Source organism: Aquarana catesbeiana, linkage group LG01 (assembly GCF_042186555.1).
Source record: "Aquarana catesbeiana isolate 2022-GZ linkage group LG01, ASM4218655v1, whole genome shotgun sequence".
NCBI classification, from domain to species: domain Eukaryota; kingdom Metazoa; phylum Chordata; class Amphibia; order Anura; family Ranidae; genus Aquarana; species Aquarana catesbeiana.
In genome coordinates this window covers 585,891,672-585,906,972 of record NC_133324.1, presented here as the reverse complement: position 1 = coordinate 585,906,972, position 15,301 = coordinate 585,891,672, and the positions used below count along the sequence as shown (strand labels likewise).

The following is a 15,301-nucleotide window of genomic DNA, read 5'->3' as shown; positions in this document are numbered from 1 at the left end:
AAATACATATTTGGAAAATAATTTATCTGCCAAAGGATTTTTAATTACAGAAACCAGTTCTGTGAGCCAGGTACCCCTGTCAGACAGCTTAACCAGTTCATAGAACTTCACTGAAGCGGCAAAACAGCTTGGTTAAGACCCCATTCACACAGGGGCAACACGACTTGCCGGTCGCCTCAGCGAGGCGACCTGCAAACGAATGGCAGGGCGACTTGCAAAACGACTTCTGCATAGAAGTCTATGCAAGTCGCCCCCGAAGTCGTACAGGAACCTTTTTCTAAGTCGGAGCGACTTGCGTCGCTCCCCTTAGAACGGCTCCATAGTACAGAACGGGAGGCGACTTGTCAGGCGACTAGGTCGCCTGACAAGTCGTCCCTTTGTGAATGGGGTCTAAGAGTATGGGTAAAAGATCCCCCCAGCCTGTTGATTAGATAATGAAGAACACATGCATACTGATGAGGTTATACTATTGCTCAATCTGTCTCTGCTCATATGGACAGAATCTGTACTAGCACACATGCATTTAGCAGAACTTCATAGGCTCAATGTTCTGTCCTTCCCTCACTCAGTCTGAGTGCTGATATATACAGTAAGTGACTATTAACCGCTTCAGCATCGCTTTAATTTACAATTGCGCGGTCGTGCGAAGTTGCACCCAAACAAAACTGACATCCTTTTTTTCCCACAAATAGAGCTTTCTTTTGGTGGTATATTTTTGGTAAAAAAAAAAAAAAAAATCCCAATAAGCGTATATTGATTGGTTTGCGCAAAAGTTATAGCGCCTATAAAATAGGGGATGGATTTATGGCATTTTTATTATTCTTTTTTTTATTAGTAATGGCGGCGATCTGCAATTTTTATTGTGACTGCAACATTATGGCAGACATATCGGACACTTTTGACACTATTTTGGGACCATTGTCATTTATACAGCAATCAGTGCTATAAAAATGCACTGAGTACTGTGTAAACGACGCTGACAGGGAAGGGGTTGAACACTAGGGGGTGATCAAGGGGTTAAGTGTGTCCTAGGAAGTGATTATAACTGTAGGGGGGGGATGGGCTACCACTGACATGACAGCAATCACTGCTCCCGATGACAGGGAGCAGTAGATCCCTGTCATGTCACTAGGCAGAAGGGGGAAATGCCTTGTTTACAAGACATTACGAGACGCGATCGCGGGACACCGATGGACAGCGAGTCCACGGGACCCGCGGGCATGGTCACGCTGTATGGGACGGGCGCGCTAGCCCCACCAATTAAAGGGGACATACAGGTACGCCCATTTGCCCACCGCTGCCATTGTGCCGACGTATATCAGCGTGCGGCGGTCAACAAGTGGTTAAACTGCATTCCCCTTGAATTCAAGATCAGTTTGAGATACTGTTGAGATCATTCAGAGATAATTGACAGATGCATTTCAGCCGACATTTACCTCTGTCTGACCTGCATGTCACTTGTTTCTAATGCTAGCCATAAAAAAAATCGTTCAAACCCGTTTCCAAAAAAAAACACTTGGTTGTGAGAGCAAACGATATTGCCATCATGTATTGACCGAATTACCAATGATAAATCGTGAATTAATCCATTTCTTGTTTGTTTTTTGCTTCTGGGTCACATATGCGCAGTACCAACAGTTCAATTCGTAATGGGTGAGAAACACGTTAACCTTTTAATTTATCATCTGTTCAGCAGAAGTCTTCCAAACTTTCCCTTCAATTTTTTGGCTCAAAAGTGTCACAGCCAATTTCCAATTTGTGCCCATAAACTGGATGAAAAATGAACAAACTGTCTAAATGAGAGGTTTTCAAATGATTTTGAAGTCAATGCTTTGACGATATGTGTCTAGAGTATGGAGCCTGCGTATTGATGTTACATTGCGGCCATCTTGAGACCTATTGTCTCTGAAATGTGTTTTCAGCTTGCACGGCTTACAGTGCCATCTTTGTGAGTTTTATACCTTACCTTTTTTATATATTATAAAACATTTTAAACAGAGAGCACTAGATTCTGCCTTCCTTCTTTTGCATATCCATCATATTTGGTGAGATGATCAGGGTTTTTATCCCATGGGAATAAGCGATTTGAAGGAGGAAAGTGATTATCAGCACCATGCCAGCCTTCTCTATTATCCCCAGAGGGGAACACTGCTAATTTGATAACTTGATGTGAGGTGAGCAGCCTATGAGACTGGTGGAGGAAAGCACAAGCACCTTGGATTTTTGCACCGTTGATGTATTGATTTTTTTAATTCACTTCAATCAGTTACAGATACTATATATGAACTTTCAGCAATATATGTTTATTGATTACCAATTTTAGTTACACTTTTATCATTATTGATGTCTTTTATAGCGCAGCACTGTCTATTGATTATTTGCACCTTTTCAGTCAAGTGAGAACACTTGTTAGTGATAGCAGCTATTATTAAATATTCACAATTTGTTTACATCACTTTATTTCACAAGATTGGGCAAATTGATATTCACTTTATACATACTACCACTGAGCTTGAGTCCCCCCTGTTCTTCTCCAGATATTTAGAAGTGATTATTTGCTATGGGGAGTGGTCCTACTATCCAGTGGTGAGGGGCAGAAAGCTCGGGGAAGGGGTGTGACCTTAACACACTCCCAAAATCAGTGTTAGCTCATTAATATAGTCTTAGTGTCAAGCTTCCAGAACAATCTAGTAAAATATCTACGCAATGGGGTTGATTTACTAAAGGCAAATAGACTGTGCACTTACAAGCGCAGTTGCTCAAGAGCTTAGTAAATGAGGTGAAGCTCGACTTTGAAAAAAATACCCAATCACATGCAAAGAAAAACAAAAAACAAAAGCATTTTTGCTTGCATATGATTGGATGACGGAAGTCAGTGGAGCTACCCCTCATTTACTAAGCACTGGAGCAACTGCACGTGCAAAGTGCTCAGAATATTAGCCTTTAGTAAATCCCCAATGTGTAGCAATTTCTAGATGCTTGTATTTTATTCTATATGTCAGTTTACCCTGTTTACCTTCTGCACAGATTCACTTTAACTTACTAATAATTTCCACAACAGAAAGGAGCAATAATGCAAAAAGGGTAGTTTCTAAAATATCAAAGAATTGATTATTCTTTCATATATGAAAGAAATAGGTAGCAACTGTAAAGTGACATGTCCGTAAACATTTTTTTCTTTAGGCATCCTTTACACTACCATTCTGTTGCATCCACTCTATTCCAACAGTAAGAATAAGCACATTTTTACAGCTGGAATGACTGGGGCATGCAAATAGCAATGGCCCCTCAGCCCATATAAGCTAATGACAGTCTGACGGCGGCCACCACTGCTCGCATGTAGCCACAGGCAAAGTGGTTACTTGTGGTTAGGGATGGATGTCTGAGTCTGTGGATGCAGTCAGCTTCGTCCAGGCTCAGACATCTTGGAGTTGCAAAAAGAACACCCCTTTTTTTGACAAGACAACCCATAACCTTGCACTTTAAGAAGCAGTTAAGCAATACCAATGTGTAGCACTTCAAAGCAGGAAATGGATACTATTTTGCAAATATGGCTGCCCCATATATATATATAAATACAAATTATACCTAAAAACTAGGCTTTTTAAAAAGTTAGCACACATTGATATATTTAGGTAAAACAATCATTTAGAAGACTAAGCATTTCCATTAATGTGATTTATAATATCTACAGCAATTCGGTTGATGGTAAGGTCCACTTATTATACGATAACACAAAACTGAACAGCCTTATTATCTCTCGATTTCATAATGCAACTTTTTCCAGAAACAAGTTTAACACAAGTCCATAGCCCTATGTAAATATAGTAACATTTTCCAAGTGGATGTGAAGCGATGTAAAATATATGTATCCTGACAATAAAAGAGATAAACGGTTTGCAGATGAAGCAAGCAACTAAATATCTTCCTGTATGTGCTAAGTGCTACTAAAACTCAGCTGAAAAAAAATGTTGCCATAAAAGTGAAACATGTTTCTGTTTTATTTGAGCTCTTTATCGGGGTCTACGAGAATGGTGATGCATTACTGCATGCTGGGAAACTGGCTGCCACCGCAGGGAATGAACACAAACCAGCTACAGAATGAAGAATGTACTTTCATTCTGGTGATATGTCAGGAGTGCCAGAAGCCCATTGATTATGTGCCATTATTATAGATGCTTATTACACATTCATCTAGAAAAAGAGTACAGTAATATCTGTTGAATAATGTAATAATTGAACAGGGCATTAAATAACCCTAACTGTCCTCATAAGGAAGATTGCTGCTAAATTTCACTATCACCGTTCCCTGTAAAGATACAAAGCTCACTCACAGCCCTTATCTCAGCACACTTCAGGGACTTGTAGGCTCAAGTACTGCCATATTGTTGCTAATATAATCTGATAGCTAAAAATGAAAAGTGATCATGACGTACTTCATGAGATAGTGTGCTAATTACAAATTCTTACAGTTAGCAAATGTATTCAGAGGTAAAACACTTTTTATGACAATGATGTGGTTAGAACTATAGGCTTGCATCACTGGACATTTGGGTCCCGTTACCACCAAGGATACAAGAGTTTGCATGTTATTCTTGTGTTTGCACATGACTCCTTGAGTGCTTATGGTTCCTGACAACAGTACCTGTTAAAACCTGTCCATTCTGATGTGTTATGCTAACATGCGTTATGTAGCGAGTTAACGGCATTATGTTAAGGCAGTGCATTCAATTTTAATGGAGTGCCAATGCCCTAGATCATACAAAAAGAATGCACCTGCACCTTTTTTTTCTACCCCTATCCTGCCTATAGGACTGTCTGGCACTTGAGGTTTTGTTTTGCACAGGCCTGTTGAACATTGCTGATTGTTTAATCACTGTACAGCAAGTCCCCTACTTACGAACTAGCTCGTTTGTAAGTCCAACTTGTTTACAAGTCCAACAAAGATCAGCGCTTGCAGATAACAGCTACAAGCATTGATTAGGGATGGGCCAAACACCCTCCTGTTTGGTTCACAGCAGAACTCCCGAACAGGGGAAATGTTCAAACCCGAATAATGAACCCCATTGAAGTCAATGAGAGCCAAACAGGGAAAATCAAAAGTGCCCATTTTGAAAGCTTATATGCAAGTAATTGGACATAAAATGGGTACGGGGGTCTGGGTACTGCCCTGGGGGACATGTATCAATAATTCGTTTTTTAAATATAATTTTTTTTTTAAACTATAGTTTTTTTAGGAACAGTAATTTTAATTATACTTAAAGTGCAACAATAAAAATGAAAAATTCCTTTAAATATAGTGCCTGGGGGGTCCCCTTAATGTGCCTGTAGAGTGGCGCATCTGTAGCATGCATAAAACCTGCTACAGCAAAAATTAAATTTCTAAAGAAAAAAAAACGAGTCAAATCCCATTTAAAATGACTCACAGTTACAATTGCCGCCACCCAGCTATTGAACAAATAAAGAAAAAAAACAGTGTGGGGTTCCCCCCAAAATCCGGCGGGGGGGGGTGCTGGGATCTGGGGACCCTCTTGTTAACCTTGTTAACTGGGGGCAGACCCTGACAACCACAGCCCAGGGTTGTCAGGAAGAGGCCCTTGTCCCCATCAACATGGGGACAAAGTGCTTTGGGGTGGGGGGGCCCTGCCATGTTGAGGGCATGTGGCCTGGTATGGTTCAGGAGGAAGAGGGGCACTCGCTCAACCCCTCCTCTTTCCTGAACTCTGCATGCAGGGATAAGGGTCTGGTATGGATTTTGGGGGGGACCCCACACCATTTTTTTCTTTATTTTTTTTACCGGAACTTTTTTTTTATTCAGCTGTCAGCAGGGAAACCCATTGACAGCTGATAACTCTTCGGTTGTTAAAGGGGTTGTAAACCCTCAAGGATTTTCACCTCAATGCATTCTATGCATTAAGATGAAAAACCTTCTGTAGTGCAGCACCCCCCCCAGACCCCCCCCATTTTACTTACCTGAACCTGATCGATTCAGTAACAGGGACGACCACGACAGCTCCAGCCACTGTCTCGGGTCCTCATAGGATAGATTGATAGCAGCAGGAGCCAAATCCAGAGTCAATCAAATCCAGTGAAATGGGAGCCGGGGGCGGGGCTGAGTCCTGCTGTCTGTGTCAATGGACGCAGCAGCAGGACTCGGGAGCACACCCGCACTAGTGCCCCTATGGAATACGGCTCTCCGTGGGGGCACTTGAGAAGAGGAGCAGCCAGGAGCGCCGCTGAGGAACCCCAGAAGAGGAGGATCAGGGCCACTCTGTGCAAAACCCTTGCACAGTGGAGGTAAGTATGACATGTTTGTTATTTTTTATTTATTTTTTCGAACCTTTACAGCCCCTTTAAGGAGGCCGCAGCCAGCTTCCCGGTCCTGCTTCTTAACAACCAGCTTACACTGTGCTCTGATTGGGCAAAGCTTTACCCAATTAAGGCGCAGAATGCACTGTGCAGCGCTCACTGTCCAGTGATCAGTGCATTGCAGGGTGTTCGTGGGGGCGAACACCCTGCAAATTTGGGTGCCCGGTGAACGGCCAAGCAGGCAAATGGTTGAACGAAAAAAAAATCTAAGTGTGTCTCAGCTTTACAGGATTGGACATGCAAACACGTTTGCATCTTTGAAAGTTTACAAGTCCAATGTTCATATTTATTGGACTTACTGTATATATTTGCCTGTTGCATTTTGACATTTGCTTGTCACCTTGATAAAGGGGTCTTTACACAGTCCTGAGACAGCCTTGGAGCTATGCCTTACAAGTACTTCAAGGCTGTCTATTTGTAACTGTTGGTGTGCTGTCTTCTACTTTCAATTCACTTGTTATTGGGTGCCTCCAAATGTCTCGCACCTGAAATCAATCCATAGGCCTTGGGTTTTGTGTGTGGTATGAGCTTCATAGCTTACTGCACCTTCTTTTCCGACACAATGCCTCTCAATACAAGCTGGTGCATTACAAAGTGTTGCAGTGAACTGCAAAGTAGGACCATTGTACAGGTGTGTTGGGTTTCTTTTCAAAATGAATAGCACTGCAATGCATCATCATACATACATACTTGTGGGTTAACTGGCTTCCACCCAAACTGCCTCTACTATGTATTTATAATACTTCTATGGGGGAATTAGTTTGGCTGCTCTGTGGCACTGATGTGATTGGCCCTATGTATTTTGTAAAGTTATCTAAATATGGAAAATAAATAATTAATCACCAGTTTAAAACGGCCATTTTATCTCAGTAATGTTTCTAAAACAGAAAAGAGGTGGTACATTGTTTCTAAAATATAGTATACAGTATTTGTTTAATATCAGTGCCACATTTTCCATCACAATGATATTATGATCTAAAACTGGGGTCTCCAAAACTACAAAGGGCCATTTACTATCCATCAGACTTTAAGAGGGTCGGATTGTGGCCAATTGGAGTTGAAGATGCCCCAGTGTCAGTGGGTGTAGATAATGTATCAGACTTGGTGGTCAGTGGCAGTAAAAAAATTATATAGCACCTGGTCAGTAGGAGGAACAATGGTGCCCCATCTTTGGTATTAGTGGGGGAATCAGTGCCCCATCAATTATGTCAATGGGAGATTCAGTGCCCCATCATTGGTGTCAGCAGGAGCATCAGTGCCCCATCATTGGTGTCGGTGGGAGGATCAGTGCCCCATCGTTGGTCACAGTGGGAGGATCAGTACTAAATCTTTGGTGTCAATGGGAGGATCAATGCCCCATCATTGATGTCAGTGGGACATTCAGTGCCCCATCATTGGTGTCAGAAGGAGGATCAGTGCTTTATTGTTGGTGTCGCTGGAAGGATCAGTGCCCCATCATTGTTGTTGGTGGGAGGATCACTGCCCCATTGTTGGTGTTGGTGGGGATCAGTGCCCATCGTTGGTGTCAGTGGGAAGCTCAGTGCTCCCATCATTGGTGTCAGTGGGAGGATCAGTGCCCCATTGTTAGTGTGGGTGGGGGGATCAGTGCTCCATCATTGGTGTCAGTGGAAGGATCAGTGCCCCATCGTTGGTGTAGGTGGCAGGAGCAGTGCTCCATCATTGGTGTCAGTAGGAGGATCAGTGCCCCATCATTGGTGTCATGGAAGGATCAGTGCCCATCGTTGGTGTCAATAGGAGGACCAATACCCCATCATTGGTGTCAGTGGGAGATTCAGTACCCCATAATTGGTGTAAGTAGGAGTATCAGTGCCTCATTGTTGGTGTCGGTGGGAGGATCACTGCCCCATCATTGGTGTCAGTAGGGAGATCAGTGCTTCCATCATTGGTGTCAGTGAGAGGATTAGTGCCCCATCATTGGTGTCAGTGGGAGATTCAGTGCCCCATCATTCGTGTCAGTAGAAGGATCAGTGTTCCATCATTGGTGTCGGTGGGGGGATCAGTGCCCCATCGTTGGTATTGATGAGAGGATCAGTGCTCCCATCATTAGTGTCAGTGAGGGGATCAGTGCCCCATCGCTGGTGTCAGTGGGAGGATCAGTCCTCCAGCGTTTGTGTCGGTGGGAAAAAAAGTACATACATTTTAATTGGGTGCAACATTGCATGACCGCGGAATTGTCAGTTAAAGTAACGCAGTGCCATATCGCAAAAAACGGCCTGGTCATGAAGGGGGGTAAATCTTTTGGAGGTCAAGTGGTTAAAATATCTAAAATCATTTTTTTCTTTGTATGGCGTATGGAGGAGTTAAAATGTTTGTTCGATCTTTCTTGTCACCTATGACTCTTCTAGCAACATTCTCTTCTCCATTTGTTTTGGTGGGTAAACACTGTTACCTTGATAGAAAATAAATGGAAATGCAAACTTTAATGGCTTTTATGGGGTCAGAAATAAATGAGAACTTTTGCAATGAGGTAAACCTTTCATTGGCAACTGTCAAAGAGGGCACATACCCTCACATTGGTGTGTTTTTCTTTCACTTCCTGTTGTGTCTCCAGGATGGAAAATTACATGGTTTGAACCATTTTCTATTTTATCCAAAGGTAATTTTTAAAGTTTAGGCTTTGGATACACTTTAAAATTTTAATTTTAATAGGGGGGTGGCCAGACTCCCCGCTGTCTGTAATCGATTGGGCATAATTCCTCTCACTTCTTGTCCTAGTGACAATGTTATTTATGTGACTGAAATGTGGTGTTAAAGTGATTGTAAAGTCTCTTTTTTTTCTATTAAAATAACAAACATATTATACTTACCTGCTCTGTGTAGTGGTTTTGCACAGCGCAGCCAGGATCCTCCTCTTTTTAGGTCCCTGGCTGGAGCTCCTGGCCCCTCCCTCATATTGAGCTGCAGCTCAGTGTATCCATTCCACCCCTTGTCTCTCCTGATTGGCTAATTGAATTTGAGTGACAACAGTGGGAGCCAATGGCGCAGCTGCTGTGTCTCAGCCAATCAGGAGGGAGAGTCCCAGATGAGGGGCTGAGGGGGGCTGCTGCACACTGAAGGCTTTTTGTCTTAATGCATAGAATGCATTAAGATAAAAAACCTCTGACTTTACAACCACTTTACAATTGGTTGGTAATGTGATTCTTGATTCCCATACAGGCAAGTTATGAGGAGTGACTTGTGTATTCTCTAAACGACTATAGTAGGGGTCTCCAACCACCGGGCGGTGGCCCCTCTGCAGCCGAGCCGTGGTTGCAGGCGGCCTCCATAAGAGAGCCGGGCGGGCAGCATAAGACAGCCAGGCTGAAGGCATTTGAGAGCCAGGCATGAGTCAGCTCTGCGGCCGGTGGATGAGGGATGCGAGCGGGTGGGCAAACAGAGATTATATCATCTCTCTCCACCCCCCGCATCACCGCTCTTCTGCCCTCACAGCCGGTGTTCTGTCAGCCTCAATGTCAGCCTCAATGTCGAAGGTTTGGCGGGGAGCAGAGAGATGACATTGTCTCTCACCACCCGCCCCACATCACTGCTCTCCTGCCTTCACTCGGAACCCACCACTGCACAGAGGCGTGCTAAATGGACCAGTGCTGCCACTAATGCAGTGACAATTCACATCTGGTGGCAGGCAGTGGGGCAAGTGACATTCCACATCTGGTGACAGGCAACATGGCAGGCGACGTGGCAGGTGACAATCCACATCTGGTGGCAGGCAGCGTGGCAAGTGACAATCCACATCTTGTGGCAGGCAGAATGGCAAGTGACAATCCACATCTGGTGGTAGGTAGCGTGGCAAGTGACAATCCACATCTGGTGGCAAGGGACAATCCTCATCTGGTGGCAGGCAGCGTGGCAAGTGACAATCCTCATCTGGTGGCAGGCAGCGTGGCAAGTGACAATCCTCATCTGGTAGCAGGCAGCGTGGCAAGTGACAATCCTCATCTGGTGGCAAGTGACAATCCACATATGGTGGCAGGCAGCATGGCAATGACATTCTGCATCTGGTGGCAGAAAGCATGGCAAGTGACATTCTGCATCTGGTGGCAGGCGACGTGGTAAGTCACAAGCTGCATTTGGTGGCAGGTGACAGTGGCAATTGACACGCTCAGGGCTCCCACTGATTCTGCATTATGAGTTGAACTATTTCATTTATTACTACAATGTAATAATAGAAATAATGCACTTCAATCACTATGACACCATATCAACCATGGTGCCATGATGATTGAAGCGCTAACACCAGCCATTGCCCTGACAAATTGCCCACGAAAAATCGATTACCCCCCGCATACCCCCCGCGTACCCCCCAGTCCTTGGCACAATTTTCTTCCACACAGATGGTCCCCGGTGCCAAAAAGGTTGGGGACCGCTGGCCTATAGAGTGCTCCTCAGCAGTTGGGATCTATAGGGTATAAATAAAATGGCTCAATACATATAAATGCTCAGTAATGATGGGCTCAGGTGTGTTTGGATCATACCCACCAGGAAGCCGTCGCTGCACATCGCCAATCATAGGCAGCGTGTGTATGTGCAGCTGCGGACCAGGAAATGCCTCAATGCCTATGATTAGTGGTGTGCAGAGACTTCTTCCTGGCGGATACAATCCGAACACGCCTGAGCCCATCATTAATGCTCAGCAAAGCATTTGCTTTGTACTAAGGAGAATAGTGTACACAGCCTCTGATGGGTTTTGTGCTTCAAAGACAGCTCTCTGTGCTCACCTGTCTGCAGTAGTACTGAATAAGTGTTTGTGTGTGAAATATAAAAAAGTGTAAAATTATTAGTTCTAACTATGTTCCTATGTTTTTGTAGCAGCTTGAAGGAAATCAGAACAGTACGTTGGGATACCACACAGGGTTGCTGCCTTGCCATATCAGTGAAAAGGGAAGTTCCAAGTTGTGTGAAGTATGCGGGTAAAAAAATTTAAAGTGTAACTGTACTTAGTCGTTTTGACCTACCATAAAAATCCTTTTCTTGAAATTAGGGTTGCACCAATATCGATACTAGATGGAGAGCAGCTCCTTCCTTTTCTGTAATACACAGAGTCAGTGATCTATGACTCTGTCCATTCATAACTGAGCATCGTAAACTGTGTTTACGATGGGCGATGTTTCAGTTTATGAATGGAGAGGAACCTCTGTCTCCTGTCCATTCATTTTCAGTGCATCTGAGGCTGCAGAGAAAAGGAATGGGGAATCCCTTTCTCAAAGGGGAGATGTCAGGGGCCCCCGTGACGCCTCACCAAAGCCCCCCCCCAACATTATATATATATATATATATATATATATATATATATATATATATATATATATATATATATATAAAATATAAATAAAATAAAATATATATATATAAAAAAATTGTAAACAAAAAACATAAATAAATAGGAAACTACTGACAGTCCACGTTTCAGTGCCCATCAGTGCCACCTATCAGTGCCCATCAGTGCTGCCTATTAGTACCACCGTCACATGACATTAAAAAAAAGTATTAGTATTGGCTAGTACTTGAAAAAAGTATAGGTACTTGTACTCGGTCTTAAAACAGTGGTATCGGTGCAACCCTATCTGAAATACATTAGGGGCCACAAGAAGAAGTATTCAGGTACATTGAATTATGCTACTGCTTTTAGGAGATTGGCACAGTCCCTCATAACCTGGGCTTCAACAGCCAAACCATTAAAGCCATTGACTAGAAAGTAGGGTGATAAACTGGCCCTTGGGGCAGAAGATTTGGTTGATCCAAAAGTTTGTAGCCTCTGGATGCAACTTTCTGGACCTAAAAGGTCTGAAATGTCCTGGAACGAGACAGACATGAGGCCAACAGACGTCCCCCCGCTCTGACAAATGGGAATACCCTCCCATTAAAAGGAAGGCTTGTTTGACATTCTGGACATCAAGTGGACCTGTTAATACAATTGAGTAGGACCACAGGCATGAGCTCCAGCTGTTGGAGGACATAAGGTTCTGTGAAGATAGATCCCAAATCCGTGAAGATGACTCTGAGACACATCCTTGTACCAAACATTTAAAGTCTGGTAGAACAACATAATGGCGGGTTAGAGGGCAAGGCCAGCAAGGGAAAATAAGGGCTTACAAAAGGCTTCTAGACTTTTATACACAGGGTTTATAAACATTAGGGTGTCTTTACAGAGACTGTCAAAAAAAGACATGAATGGTTTCTATAGAGAAGGCTTGCTTTTTAGAGGGGTAAGGTGCCTTAGATGGTACACTACAAGTCCAAAAGAACTGTTAGTAAATCATAAGCTAGCAAGGCTCACAGGATATCTACCTTTGCTCCTATGATCTGCCTTACTAAATATACAAATGAGGCATTCCCACGAGGAGTACCCACAAGAACAATTCAGGAGCAGGAAGGGTTAATGCTGTCTGTGACCCCAGTGACTGTACAGCAGCACTGAGTAGGAGGTGTCCAGGAACTTGTGGAGAGCCAATTAAAGCTAAGGAAGAGATACAGATCAAGTGTGAGTGCACATCAGCATTTCACACAGCGCATGTAGAGGGTGGGGTTAACACCCGAGAATGTGTTGCGGGCCATAGACTGCAAATTTCTTTTCTGCAACCATGGGCTGCAGGAAAGAAATTCACATCCCATCAACACAAACAGTGCTGACAGAGGAATCCCTCCTTCCGAGCCATTGTAAAGACAGTGATTTTTGCTAGTGGCTATAGCAGCCGCTAGTGGTAATCACAAGCAAAATCTGGCAGGCTGGTTGTACCCAAGTTGATTGATCAACTTGGTACATTCAGCCTGCCCATACATGGTTTATATCTCAGCCAGTTCCTGCTGAGATTTGAACCATCCATGGTTGGCCTTACTTGGCATCAATGACGAATATAAATAACTCTGCGGTATCAAAATGAGTGTGTTGCACAAAGCATATGCAACAAATGTAGAAAAGTTTACTCAAAAGGGTGCTGGTTGCTAAAAAGGACAAGCCCTTTTACTCAACAAGGTGGTCTGGTTGGACAGCAGTAGCCAATGAAAAATATCAGGTGCATGCCATACAGACTATGTCCTTCCCGTGGACATACCCCCTAGGGGGTCTATAGGGACAGACTTGGATCTCCAATGCACTCTGTGGCTAACTCATGCATTACACCAAGGTTGTCAAGGAGATCAAGGAATACAGTGTAGTTCTCAAGGACACATTACACGCTGGCCCCATGTCATTCTCCTAGCTGGGTCCAGGTATGGACTACAAGACTGTGCCAAGTATTTGATCATCTGGAAATCTTGTACTACCTCACTGGAATTACTGCACAACATAAATCACTTATCGAGGGGGTGTGGCTTGGTGCGGAACGGGCATGGACGCACATTGAGAGAGCTCCGGCACACACACGCCTCTCCTTGCCTGATACCCGACCTACCGACCACAGATGCTGGGCAAACGGCTTTACACTACCCTGCACTCTCGCGAGACAAGGATCTGCAGCCCATCCAGCCAGAAACATTACAGACCTGTTTAAAACTAAACCAGACGCCTGCAGCAGCGCGGGGAACTCCAAGATGGCACCATCCCGCCAAGAGGAGGACTATAGTGAGGATTCTAACTTCCTAGTTTTAACTGAAAAAATGGCGGCAGCAGAGGCGGCGGGGAAACACAGGGATAAAGTGATCCACAGGCTGGAAAGGGTAACTGTCACACAAACCCACCACTTCATTGAGATGAACAGGCACATTGAGGACCTGGACAACAGGGGCAGAAGGAACAACATACGTGTGCGGGGAATCCCTGAAACGGTGGAACCAGATCAGATCATCCCTGCCCTGCAACGGGTCTTGAACAGCTTGCTGGAAAGACAGGAAGATATGGGGATTGATTTTGTGAGGGCACACAGAGCGCTCAGACCGTGGGGCCCAGACACCGCCCCACTAAGGGATTTAATTTGCTGCCTGCAGAACTTTACCCTCAAAGAGGAGATTATGCACAAAGCCAGGAGAAAAGAGAGGAATTTATTTAATGGGACGAATATAATGCTGCTCCAGGATCTCTCACAAATCACTCTGAAAAATCACAGAGCACTACGCCCCCTGCTGAAGAAACTGAGGGAAAGAGATTTGAAATACACCTGGAGGTTTCCATTTGCACTGACAGTATCCTGCAACGGTCAACAACACATCTTACGTGCGATGACTTACAAGATTTCTGTGAAGCACTGGACCTTGGGTCACATAGCCCTCCCGGACTGGTACTCAGATTTCAAAGTGGCCCCATTGGAAAGAAGCCCCCCGAGATCTCCCTTCTCCACGCTGGACAAAAGACAGTCCAAGAAGCAGAAATCATACCGTACTGTGGGATCCAAGGCAGGAAAACCCAAACCTTTAATGGAGGATCGCAGAGAGCAAGAGGAAGAATGACCCCAGTCTTGGCTGTTACTTTTTTGCTTTTTCTGCTCATTACCCAGTCCCCATATTTTACCCCCTCATTTACCCGTACTGATCATTTCAAGGCTGTGAAACTAGATACTAACCCAATGCTTGCCACTTGTATACTTACCCCCTCCCTCTGACTCTTCCATGCTACTTAAGGGACCGTACTGAACTTCCTTACCACTGGTCACATAGAGTGAACTACATCACTCAAGCCCCTCCCCCCTTTCTCCTACTCCTTTGAGCTACCCAACCGGGAGCCTCAGGATGCTTCATACTGATCACTTCCACCTTAACTCACTTGCTATTCAAATGCAATAGCCCCACAGGGTTGATAACTGTAAACCACTCTGTGTCTGGACAAACATGTGACTAACTGATATGACTCAGCCATTTGCAATGCAATGTGATCACCTCTGTGCCTATTGGCTCGGATTTGGGACTAATGCAGCCCATCACCTCATGGGGAGGTGGGCTAGGGGGACCGTGGTCCTGGGTCTGGGGGGGCTGGTGCCCCCAG

General features: G+C 44.3%; 1 protein-coding gene across 2 annotated transcripts in view; it reads right to left on the bottom strand.

The window, feature by feature from the left end:
- The window catches only part of ANTXR2 (ANTXR cell adhesion molecule 2), a 328,021-nt gene that overhangs the window by 181,379 nt on the left and 131,341 nt on the right, over positions 1–15,301 (bottom strand). The window lies entirely within an intron of this gene.